We start from the raw sequence: 11,602 nt of genomic DNA on the forward strand, positions 1-11,602 counted from the left end.
ATAATATTATACAAGTCATATCTTCAGTAAATAAATTCATATAAATTAGGCTATATAGACTACAGGCCCATGTTGAAAAAATTATGGGTCATTTGACCCACCACCTGACCTATCTAGAATGATATAAGAGCATAAAATAATAAGATTCAGCACTATGACATCACTCGTAAGCTGTCCACCTGAGTGCAGGTGAGAATTCGAAAGTTCAGGCAGAGATTTTCTCCCCTTGTCTCCATGATTTTTGTACGGCGTTGCGGAATAATGGCTTAAAAGCAGTATAGAAATAGTATGACACAGATGCCGTACAAAAATGGTGGTCCACAAAGTCGGAATTTATTTTTATTTTTCGACAGTTGCCGGGGTAAATTTGGTCATTTGATTTTGTACGGCATCTGTGTCATACTATTTCTATACTACTTTTAATCAATTATTCCGCAACGCCGTATAAAAATCATGGAGACAAGGGGATAAAATCTCTACCTGAACCTTCGAATTCTCATCTACACTCAGGTGGACAGCTTACAAGTGACGTCATAGCGCTGAATCTTATTATTTTATGCTCTTATATCATTCTAGGTAGGTCAGGTGGTGGGTCAAATGACCCATAATTTTTTCAACACGGGCCTGTAGTCTAATATAAATTACACTTTTACCATAGAAAAATTTAAATTATATTCGTCCATGCTTTAACTATACTTAATTATTAAAATTATAAAGAAGAAGAAGAAGAAATAAAAAGCAACAATATGATAAAATTAAATTTTATTTTTCATTACATTTACTTAAGGTTGATGTTCCGACCGTCCCTCCATACATTTTTGATTACCTCTAAACACTTAACACAGACACTATTTCTTTAAAACTAATCATTTTATCACTTCTCTATAATGAAATGTGTGCGCGTTCGACCTTTTTAATCAATAATTTACAATATTTACTTAGAAAAACAACAGTAAAATACCGGAAAAATTTGACACTTCTACAGTAGTGTGCGTCACTTTTGCCAAGCGAAACACGACATAAAGCACGACATCTAGCGCATAGACTATATACTTATTACAGATCTAGCGCGTCAATGTCTAAACGAAAGGCGATGTTTAGACATTGACGCGCTAGATGTCGTGCATTCGCGTTCGTTATCTTATGCATAATGAGCATAATTCTAATAAATCAAAGTTCTGTGTAAAAATTGAGTAATTTCATTTCCAATCGTTCAAAGAAAATAACAATAAAATAAAATAAAACTAATGACCTTAGAAACTATGTTTTTTTTTATTTATTACTCATTATTGTTCGTCCGTCGTAGGTCTGTAAACTGTATTGTACACTGAAGGTAAATGGTACTGTAGGTACTTTAGTTCGGCGTCGTCGCTCGTCGGCTTGATATAAAATTACATTCTTGATTTCATTGACACGCGCTATGATTTGCGCGCGGAATTTCTTGTGTTGTGAATTTATTTTTGTATGCTATGCATTTTAATTGATTCAAATTGCAATGTTTCTCTAGTATGCATTTGAGACTATATTGTAAATTGTAATAATTGATCGTGGGTATAGTAATTAATTATTCTAATAACGCAATTAGTAATATATGTATTTTCGGTGGGATTCAAAACAAAAAATTGGCCCGTGATTTTTATGAAATTTCACCACATTGCAAATCACATCAATCATAGTTCATACACATGTATGACGAAAGTGATTAGTATTGTGGCTAACATTGACTCATCAGTTCATCACTGAAACCAGTGATAAATCAGTACCTATATCATATTGTGTTTGAATATTTTTAAACAATGATATAAGTATACAATTATTATAAATCGGTAAACTATCAAAGTAATCACAAACTTGCAAACATTGGTAAAATGTCCAGTAGTTTATGAGCCTATTCATTACAATCAAACAAACAAACAAAGTTTTCCTCTTTATAATATTAGTGTAGACAAACACTATGAATACGATCACGAATGCAAATTCGGGGATTTTCTAATTATTGCTAAATAATAATTGAATTCGTTTTGAAATACTCTATAATTTTTAGTGTATAAATAGACATTTATAATGTGGTGCTCATTTTTTTTGTACTGCTAACGCTATTGTAGGTACCTATTTTCGTTGTTTTATTTCAAGTGAACACGGCCATACAATTTTGTCACGAGCCGCCTATGATTGTAGGTACTTTTGTTAGGCTCCTTCGTCGTCCGCGTCGGCTCGAAAGTTCTTGATTTCATTGTCACGCGCTATGATTTGCGCGCGGATTTTCTTGTGTTGTGAATTTATTTTTGTATTATTATTATTTTTTATTTTTTTTTTATTTTATTGATTCAAATAAAATATTTCACTAGTATGCATTTGAGACTATATTGTATTATGTATAATTTATCGTAGGTATAGTTATTCTTATAACGCAGTTATATTTTCGGTGGGACAATTTGACCCGTGATTTTTCTGAAATATCACCACGTTGCAAATCACATCAATCATACACACGTATGACGAAAGTATAGTGGCTATAATTGACTCATCAGTTCATCACTGAAACCAGTGATAAATCAGTACATATATCATATTTTATTGTGTTTGAATATTTTTTAAACAACGATATATACAATATTATTATAAATCGGTAAACTACCAAAGTACTTCCGAATTTTCAGACAGACAAACAAGTAGTTTGAACACGCAGTTTTCTTATACTAGTAGCAAAAATCAAAACCATAATATTATGTTTCCCTACTATATTTTACTAAAAGTCGAGTGCGTCGAAATCGTAAATAATAATATGTTTTTCACCTTCCTGGTTATTTTCCCATAGTAAATAGTGTTTTAGGTTTGTTGTTGTAGGTAGGAATAATAATAATTATTCTTACATGTTGGTTATGAAATGTATATTGAAATAATTTACTTTTACAAATCATTAGTGATATAAGTTTTGAGTGAAAATGCTTGGATCAGCATAATATTATATGGTACTTAAAATACATGTTTTGATAAAAAAAACAATAGTGTAATAAAAGAAAACTGCGTTTTATTGTAATCAATGTTGACAATTTTAAATTCCAAAATTATTGATCAATAAAATAGTTTACACCAACAAATATAACTTTTATTTTTATAACAATCGTTCATAATATAAACCGTAGCAGGTGGCGTTTTGAAGTTCTGTCTACTCATACAGAAAAATGGAAAACTTGTTTTTTTTGTAAACAATTTATTACTCATGTTGTTTGCGTTTGGCAACTCGAAGCGTGGTCGTCCGTCGTAGGTACTTTTGTTCGGCGTCGCGTCGTCGTCCGCGTCGGCTTGATCTAGACACGCGGCAGCGTGTCAAGCCAAGTTCAAGCGAAGAGAACTGGCGAGCAGCGGCCGTGTGTATATTTACACGAACCATTTCGAGCCACTTTTCACCCCCTTATAACTCGAAAACTATTTAAGTTAAATAAACCAAATTTGGTACATATCAAGAGGACCTCGAGATAAACAAGAACCTTAAATTTCATAAATATAGATTAAACAGTTGCCTAGATATTAATGTCCAAAAATCGCAATTTTTAAGACTGACTGACTTATAGACATATACAAAACCTAACCCACTTCCAGATGACCTAGAAAGTTCAAATTTTGTAATCAACTAGGTTATAGTGAGTGTACAAAGGAAAAAATCAGAAAATACTGAATTTATCTGTATTTAATTTTTTTTTCAATGAAATTAATTTTGTTTGTATGGAAAAATGGAAAAGTTTATAAAAATAGAAAATATTATATTCACCATAATAGTGTTAAAATATAGATCAAAACTAATCAGTGGCAGAAAAAAAAATTGAAATCCATCAATAAATGACTGAGATATAGATTATTGAAGTTTACATATTTTAGCGCGAAACATCTGTGGATTCGATGCGCCTCTGACATCACACTCACTCGCGCTAGTATCGCTAGGGCAGATTACTTCGATTGCATGATTTCTTCCGTCACGTCATGGAGTAAGGCGACGATTCTTCTACGACGATCTTTGCATCTTGCCAAAGAAGTTTTACTTCTGACACGTGTGCTCGGCACACACGCTTTTTTCAAACTTTGCCTGGAACGGCTGGACCGATTTTGATAGGACTTGCACTGAAAGATAGTAGATGTAACCAAGTAAGAATCTAGATACTAAACTTAGGCAATAGCCTGAACAGTTACACAAAAGTTTTTAAATAATATATTTTTATTGTTAATTAATACCTATTCTTCATCTTGACGTGTGTAAGATTAATTAATGCAATATAATTATTAACAATTAGTGTATTATTATTAATATATTACTAATTAATAAATGTTTATTGATTGCTTATGTTTGTGGATTTTTAATAAATAATTCACAAAAAAACATCTTTGTTTCTCTTAACTCCTGGGATAGATTTTGACGCGCTTTGATTTACACACATTTTAAATTTTAAATATGGAACTCGCCGCTCGCCGCGTACCTAGCGGCACTCGCGGCTTGAAGTATGCGTTAAACTTTGATTATATTAATCAACGGCGTTAAATTCACACTGGCTGTTTAGAAAATCATGTCATTTCTTAAATTAGTTTTATTACATAAAACTCTTTACAGCTGAAAGCAGCATTTTCTACTCATTAATCAGATCAAAACAACACTACTTTCCGAGTAGGAGAGTTAAAAAAATTGCAGATAATGAATGGGCAATGCGCGCTGACATTTCTAACGTACAGGAAAATATAGAAAATAATGTTAATAAAACCATACAGCGAAAGCGCAAGAAAAAAAAAATCGTTTATAAAAAGCATTAAATACATAAATTAAATCAAATTTGCAAAGTAATTTTCTGTACAAAAAGTAATGATATCCCAACAAAAACATAAATGTAAAAATTGGAGCCAAGTTCAACCGTCGACTTGCCGAAAAAAGAATTGAGATCTAAATGTGTGCCAAGTTCTGTAGACAGTCCAGAAATTTATTTACTAAGATGTATAAAATTCTTAGGTGAACTGAAAACTCAATTGTTTTATTTTCCCTTATAGAACAATGTTTATTCAAAATATGATTTTTTTTTTAATTTTAATAAAAGAATTATTTACACATAGCAAACAACTAATGACCTACTGAACCTCATAATTTGACTTGGCTAGTTTTTACAAGTTTCTAAAATAATAACGTTCAATATCAGCAATTTGAGAAGATATTATATAGATAAACAGTACCTAAAAACTAGCCTGGTTAAATTATGAGGTTCAGTAGGTCATTAGTTGTTTGCAATGTGTAAATAATTCTTTTATTAAAATTAAAAAAAATCATATTTTGAATAAACATTGTTTTATAAGGGAAAATAAAACAATTGAGTTTTCAGTTCACCTAAGAATTTTATACATCTTAGTAAATAAATTTATGGACTGTCTACAGAACTTGGCACACATTTAGATCTCAATTCTTTTTTCGGCAAGTCGACGGTTGAACTTGGCTCCAATTTTTACATTTATGTTTTTGTTGGGATATAAAACATTCTTGATTTCATTGACACGCGCTATGATTTGCGCGCGGAATTTCTTGTGTTGTGAATTTATTTTTGTATGCTATGCATTTTAATTGAATCAAATTGCAATATTTCTCTAGTATGCATTTGAGACTATATTGTAATAATTGATCGTGGGTAGGTATAGTAATTAATTATTCTAATAACGCAATTATATTTTCGGTGGGATTCAAAACAAAAAATTGGCCCGTGATTTTTATGAAATTTCACCACATTGCAAATTATATATTATACAATTACAATTACAATTATTATAAATCGGTAAACTATCAAAGTAATTACAAACTTGCAAAATATGCTTTTCCGAATTTTCAGACAGACACACAATTTTATTAGTTTGTTTTAGCAAAGTAGGTACCTATACCTATACGCTTACGTCGCGCGTCGCGTCGTCGAAAACGGTGCGCCCAGAAACAAACATACCTAATTCAGTTACAATCCTTTTTTTGTTCCGTAATTTATTGTATTTATTCTAATACGATTTTTTTTATTCGTCGGCCAGTTCTACTAGGTATAAAAAGATAAAATTGAAATATAATTATTGTAGCGACAGCCATATTATGTTACTTACTATGTTTTCGTAAATATGTTTTTCACCTTCCTGGTTATTTTCACATAATCTTATCTTATATATAAAAATGAATCGTAAAATGTGTTGGTAAGCGCATAACTCGAGAACGGCTGAACCGATTTCGATCATTCTTTTTTTATTATATTCCTTGAAGTACGAGGATGGTTTTTATGTAGAGAAAACGTAAATATTATGTACCACGGGCGAAGCCGGGGCGGACCGCTCGTATATATATATAAATGAATCGCAAAATGTGTTGGTAAGCGCATAACTCGAGAACGGCTGAACCGATTTCGATAATTCTTTTTTTATTATATTCCTTGAAGTACGAGGATGGTTCTTATGTAGAGAAAACGTAAACATGTACCACGGGCGAAGCCGGGGCGGACCGCTAGTCTTATATATAAAAATGAATCGCAAAATGTGTTGGTAAGCGCATAACTCGAGAACGGCTGAACCGATTTCGATAATTCTTTTTTTATTATATCCCTTGAAGTACGAGGATGGTTCTTATAGCTAGAGAGCTAGTTAGTTTAGTTTTAGTGCAGTGGCAGTGTAAATGTTGTTGTTGAGGTTATGTAAATTTAACACTTTAGTTAACTACCAAGATATAAAGAAATGAGGATAGGACACATGACTGTTGGTTGAGGTATTTATAAACTCATAATATACTTTTAAAAAAATCACGTTTTAATAAATTTCTAGAATTAAATTAGAACAGCTGATTCAAAATAGCCTAAAAAATCTTAATAATAATAATTACGCTTCACAGCAAGAAGAAATGTACCATATGTACCCGCACAAAGTCGATATTGTGTTGCCTACCGTTCGACTCAATGGCTAGGGTTGTAACTACCTTTAATAATTATTACCAAACTAATAAACCGAGTGATGCGAAATAACCATAATTCTTTTAGAGTTTGATAAAATGATCAGGCAGGTATTTTCTTTAATCCTCTGAATTCTCGGTTACTAAATTGTATCGTTGAAATTATTCTTAATCGCGTAAATTTAATAAATAATCATATGGAAAACACTTTTCATTTGTTTTTTTACTTTCACGCCCAACTACTATACAATAATTACGTTGTTTCGGTATTTTGACGAGAAAACGCAGGAAACATCCGTTGTATCATTTTAGATAGATTGTATATTTTGTATCTGTAGAATTGAAATCAAAGCTATGTATATGTTGTCTCCATTCTTTTCTTATCGGATTGTTGATCCCAATGCGAATGCGTCACTTAAATTTTATAAAAGACAATTAAGAACATCAAAAATAAAGTGATACGTAAATATTTCACAGTGCAATATATTATGTAATTAATAATAATTATATATTTATGAAAAAATAATTACATCAGATTTAATAATCACAATTGTTTTATTTCCCATTTGTTGCAACCCTAGCATATTTTCATGTAGCAGCAGAAGTACCTACACTGGCGGCGCGGCGGCATCGTGCGACATCAAAGGCATTGCCTTACTAGGTAAGTTTATAATGACTCATTTCTTTTATTATATAATTTACGTTTTACTTTTACAGAATCCGATTCAATGGATTATGAAGACGAGTCACACAACGCCATACGATAGTGATGATGAATGAACATTTCAATAAATGCATGCGTGTTTTTTTATGTTGTTTTGTAATTGTTAATTGTTTCTTAAATAAAGAAATAAACTAAATATTTAAATGATGATTTGTTATTTGCAACACAACTTTATATTTGAGATTCTTTACAAATGTATATTTAGTTTTGTATCATCAAATTTATAAATTTTATTCCATAGTTTTCAAAATTAAATGTAAATTACCATAAAAACATTAATAAAGTAAATCATTGATGTAAGGTCAGGGAACGTAATACATATATACATCTGACCATGTAGAAGCTAAGTCTTGTTGACTGCTGAAGTCTGTAAAGTTTTGTTGTCTGCTGAAGTCTGTACGCAATGAAAATGTCTGCCGTTTCGAAAATAAGTTTTTAAGACCCTAATAAATAAAATATATGAATGGCAGATCTGGTCAAATACTTTCAAAATTGTATTTTTTTCAGCACTTTCATAAGTGTCTGCCAGAATGTTATCCGCGTGATAATGGTCTGCCATTGTTATTTTCCGATAGTAATAATAATCTATTTTCAAATATCAAAATGGCAGACGTGGTCAAATGGTTTCAAAGTTCGCCAAAAATTTCCACCTGTCTTACCTAAGCGCGCGCCCCGTCCACCACTCTGGGCTTAGTGACTCCTCATCTCATGTATAGTAGGTATAGGGGAATCAACACACAAAAATCCAGGTCTGGTCAAATACATACAGGTAGCTTTGCGCTAGCTCTCTAGCTATTACTTCTTATGGAGAGAAAACGTAAACATGTACCACGGGCGAAGCCGGGGCGGACCGCTAGTAAATAATAAAATAATAAATAGTGTATTAGATTTGTTATTGTATCTTGTATACCTACGAATAATTATTCTTACGTCTTGTTGGGAAATGTTCAAATACCTACCTATTGAAATAATTTACTGTTACAAATCATTAGTGTTATTAGTTTTGAGTGAATAGGCATGGATCAGAAATTCAGAATATAATATGCTACTAACTACTCAAATACATACATGTTTACACAACAAACACCACTGACCTCTATAACTATAAGTTATAGAGGTCAGTGACCGTCAGTGACAAACACTATGGATACCTACGCTCGCGAATGCAAATTCGGTGATTTACTAATTATTGATACCTAGTCATTGAATTCGTTTTGAAATAGCCTGTACTTTGTAATTTTTAGTGTTATAGACATTTTATAAAAGGTGGTGCTCATTTTTTTTTGTAATAAATTATCCTGCTACGCTATTGTATTTTCGTTGTTTTATTTCAAGTGAACACCCATACAATTTTGTCACGAGCCGCCTCTGGCCTCTGGGTGAAATCAACCAGTCAAATGATTTTTGTTCTAATTGTATTTTGGTAGTAGTTTGTTTAGAATTTACATTACCATTGTTTAATTTTTATTTTGTATTTGCAGTAAAATAAAAAGATGAAAAACTTCATTAGGTATATTGTACGACACCTCACTCTGAATCGCGCTAGCGAAATTTTTTCGTTACAGAGCACATATACAACTTTCGGACAATCTTCATTGAGGCCGGCCGGCAAATCGAGTATGTCGAGAAACTTCACTTATTCGATGGAGGTATTCTACCTTCCTTCCTCCACAGTTGTGGGACCCCGACGTGCATTGAACACGCAGCTTTCTGATACTAGTAGCTAAAATCAAAACCACAGATATGTCTGTGATCAAAACCATAATAATATTTTTACCTATTATTTTACTAAAAGTCGAGTGCATCGAAATCGTAAATATGTTTTTCACCTTCCTGGTTTTTTTTCCATAGTAAATAGTGTTTTTGATTTGTTGTTGTATGAATAATTATTCTTACTTGTTGGTTATGAAATGTATTTTGAAATAATTTACTTTTACAAATCATTAGTGATATTAGTTTTGAGTGAAAATGCTTGGATCAGCATAATATCATATTTGCTACTTCAAATACATGTTTTGATAAAAAAAAACAATAGTGTAATGTAGGTAATAAAATAAAACTGCGTTTTATTGTAGGTAATCAATTTTGACATTATTTATTTCCCAAAATTACAATAAAATAGTTTACGCCAACAAATATAACTTTTATTTTTATAACAATCCTACTTCCTACTAATGCGAAAGTTTGTGAGGATGTGTATGTGTGTGTTTCACGCAAATACTACTGAACCGATTACAATGAAATTTAGCACACATATAGAACGTAACTTGGACACATTGAATAGGTTTTATCCCGGAAACCCCACGGGAACGGGAACTATACGGGTTTTTTTTTGAAAATGCGGGCGGAAAGCTAATCGTTCATAATAATATAAACCGTAGCAGGTGGCGTTTTGAAGTTTTGTCTACCCATACAGAAAAATGAAAACCACAGGAGATTGCCCAAGTGACTATGGCACTTGGTATCGCAATCAAACTTATTGTGTCAAGATGAAATATAGCTCAATTTAAAGCTTGATGTTAGTACTTTTAGATATGATTAAAGTTTTTATGTAAATAAGCCGCAGTTCGCGACAATAAAAATAAAACAATAGTTTTATTCAACACTTCAAAAAACTACTTAATCGAGTTTAAACTAACGATGAACGTTAAGTTTTACATTTATTACATAGGTAATATTTTAATTTACAAGACAAATGTGAAAAGTAAATCGTAATTTAAACATTATTTCAAAATAACATCGAACAATGCGTCGAACACATTCATTTGACATTTCAAATAGAAACTATGACATATGACGTTTGCAAGAGAGATAGATATAGGTATGTGTCAAAACAAAACTTTTACTTTTATTTCTATTTATTCGGTATAATTACAACTTAATAGTGATAAATATGATCATTATAAATACAAATAGGAATTAACAATATCACGAACACGTGACACAACTAGTATTTTACCGATTCCATACGTAGTCATACATGTTTCAAAAGAAAAACTTTTACTTTTACTATTATTTCAATTTATCCGGTTTAATTAAGACTTAATATTGATACATATGATCATTATAAATACAAATAGGAATTAACAATATAACGAATACGTGGCACAACTAAAATTTTACCGATACCACCCGTGGTCATTCTCCTTTGTGGGTCATTTGTAACAGGATGGCGGTTCTACAGCGAAAAAAGAAAAATGATGGTCAGAACGCTGATACCGGATACCTTAAGATACTGTAATATAAAATATTACTAGATTAGATAAAATATTATAGGTAATATCTTCACCGTGTGTGACGCGCTTTACATTCACGCCATCTAGAGTTAAATCTTTATCATTTTTGTATACGTCTGTGTGTGTAAACGACCCTGTATGCAATGACAGATGTTAAAACGCATAATTTTACCGAATTGGGTGGATTTTAAGGCAATGATATAACATATTTCAATAAAATATAATATGCAGTAACCGCCATGACTATTCCTAGGTTTGATGACTATTCCAATTACGCAAAAACTCAAATAAACTAGAAATGTAGAATTCAGCGCCATCTAGCGGGATATTGGCTGGGAACAGATCGTTGCAATCACCTTAAGATAATGTTAAAGGCACAATCTTGGTCGTTGTACAAAAATACCTATTATTATTAATACATTCCATACTAAAATCTCCTTAAAAAAAAACAATAATTTTGTACTTATTAAATATTGTTTTTACAAATGAAACTAATTCTAAAGGCAGTTTTCGTACTATTTAACATTCAAAATATGTACATTAAAAGGTTACACATTAATAATTACTATGAGTTATAAAAATAAATTCTAAGGTACTCTGCTGTTTTATAATTACTCTAAGAATACAAGGGGAATGTGTAGAAATATTTTTGAAGATGATTTACAAATCGTTTCAGTCTTGCAATATTTAAGACTGCTTTTC

The 11,602-nt window shown here is 31.4% G+C and overlaps 1 long non-coding RNA gene across 1 annotated transcript; it reads right to left on the minus strand.

Annotated features, from left to right (window-relative positions):
* Positions 1-745: 745 nt before the first annotated feature.
* On the minus strand, positions 746-11,585 carry LOC149898476 (uncharacterized). The gene is made up of 2 exons (XR_016458011.1): positions 11,257-11,585; positions 746-781 (listed from the first exon to the last, which is right to left on the minus strand). It is a non-coding gene; the product is annotated as an uncharacterized LOC149898476 (long non-coding RNA).
* Between the last annotated feature and the right edge of the window lie 17 nt (positions 11,586-11,602).

This window comes from Colias eurytheme, chromosome 22, assembly GCF_061535395.1.
Source record: "Colias eurytheme isolate Ceu_HAF_F1 chromosome 22, ilColEury1 Martin Lab GWU primary, whole genome shotgun sequence".
NCBI classification, from domain to species: Eukaryota; Metazoa; Arthropoda; class Insecta; order Lepidoptera; family Pieridae; genus Colias; species Colias eurytheme.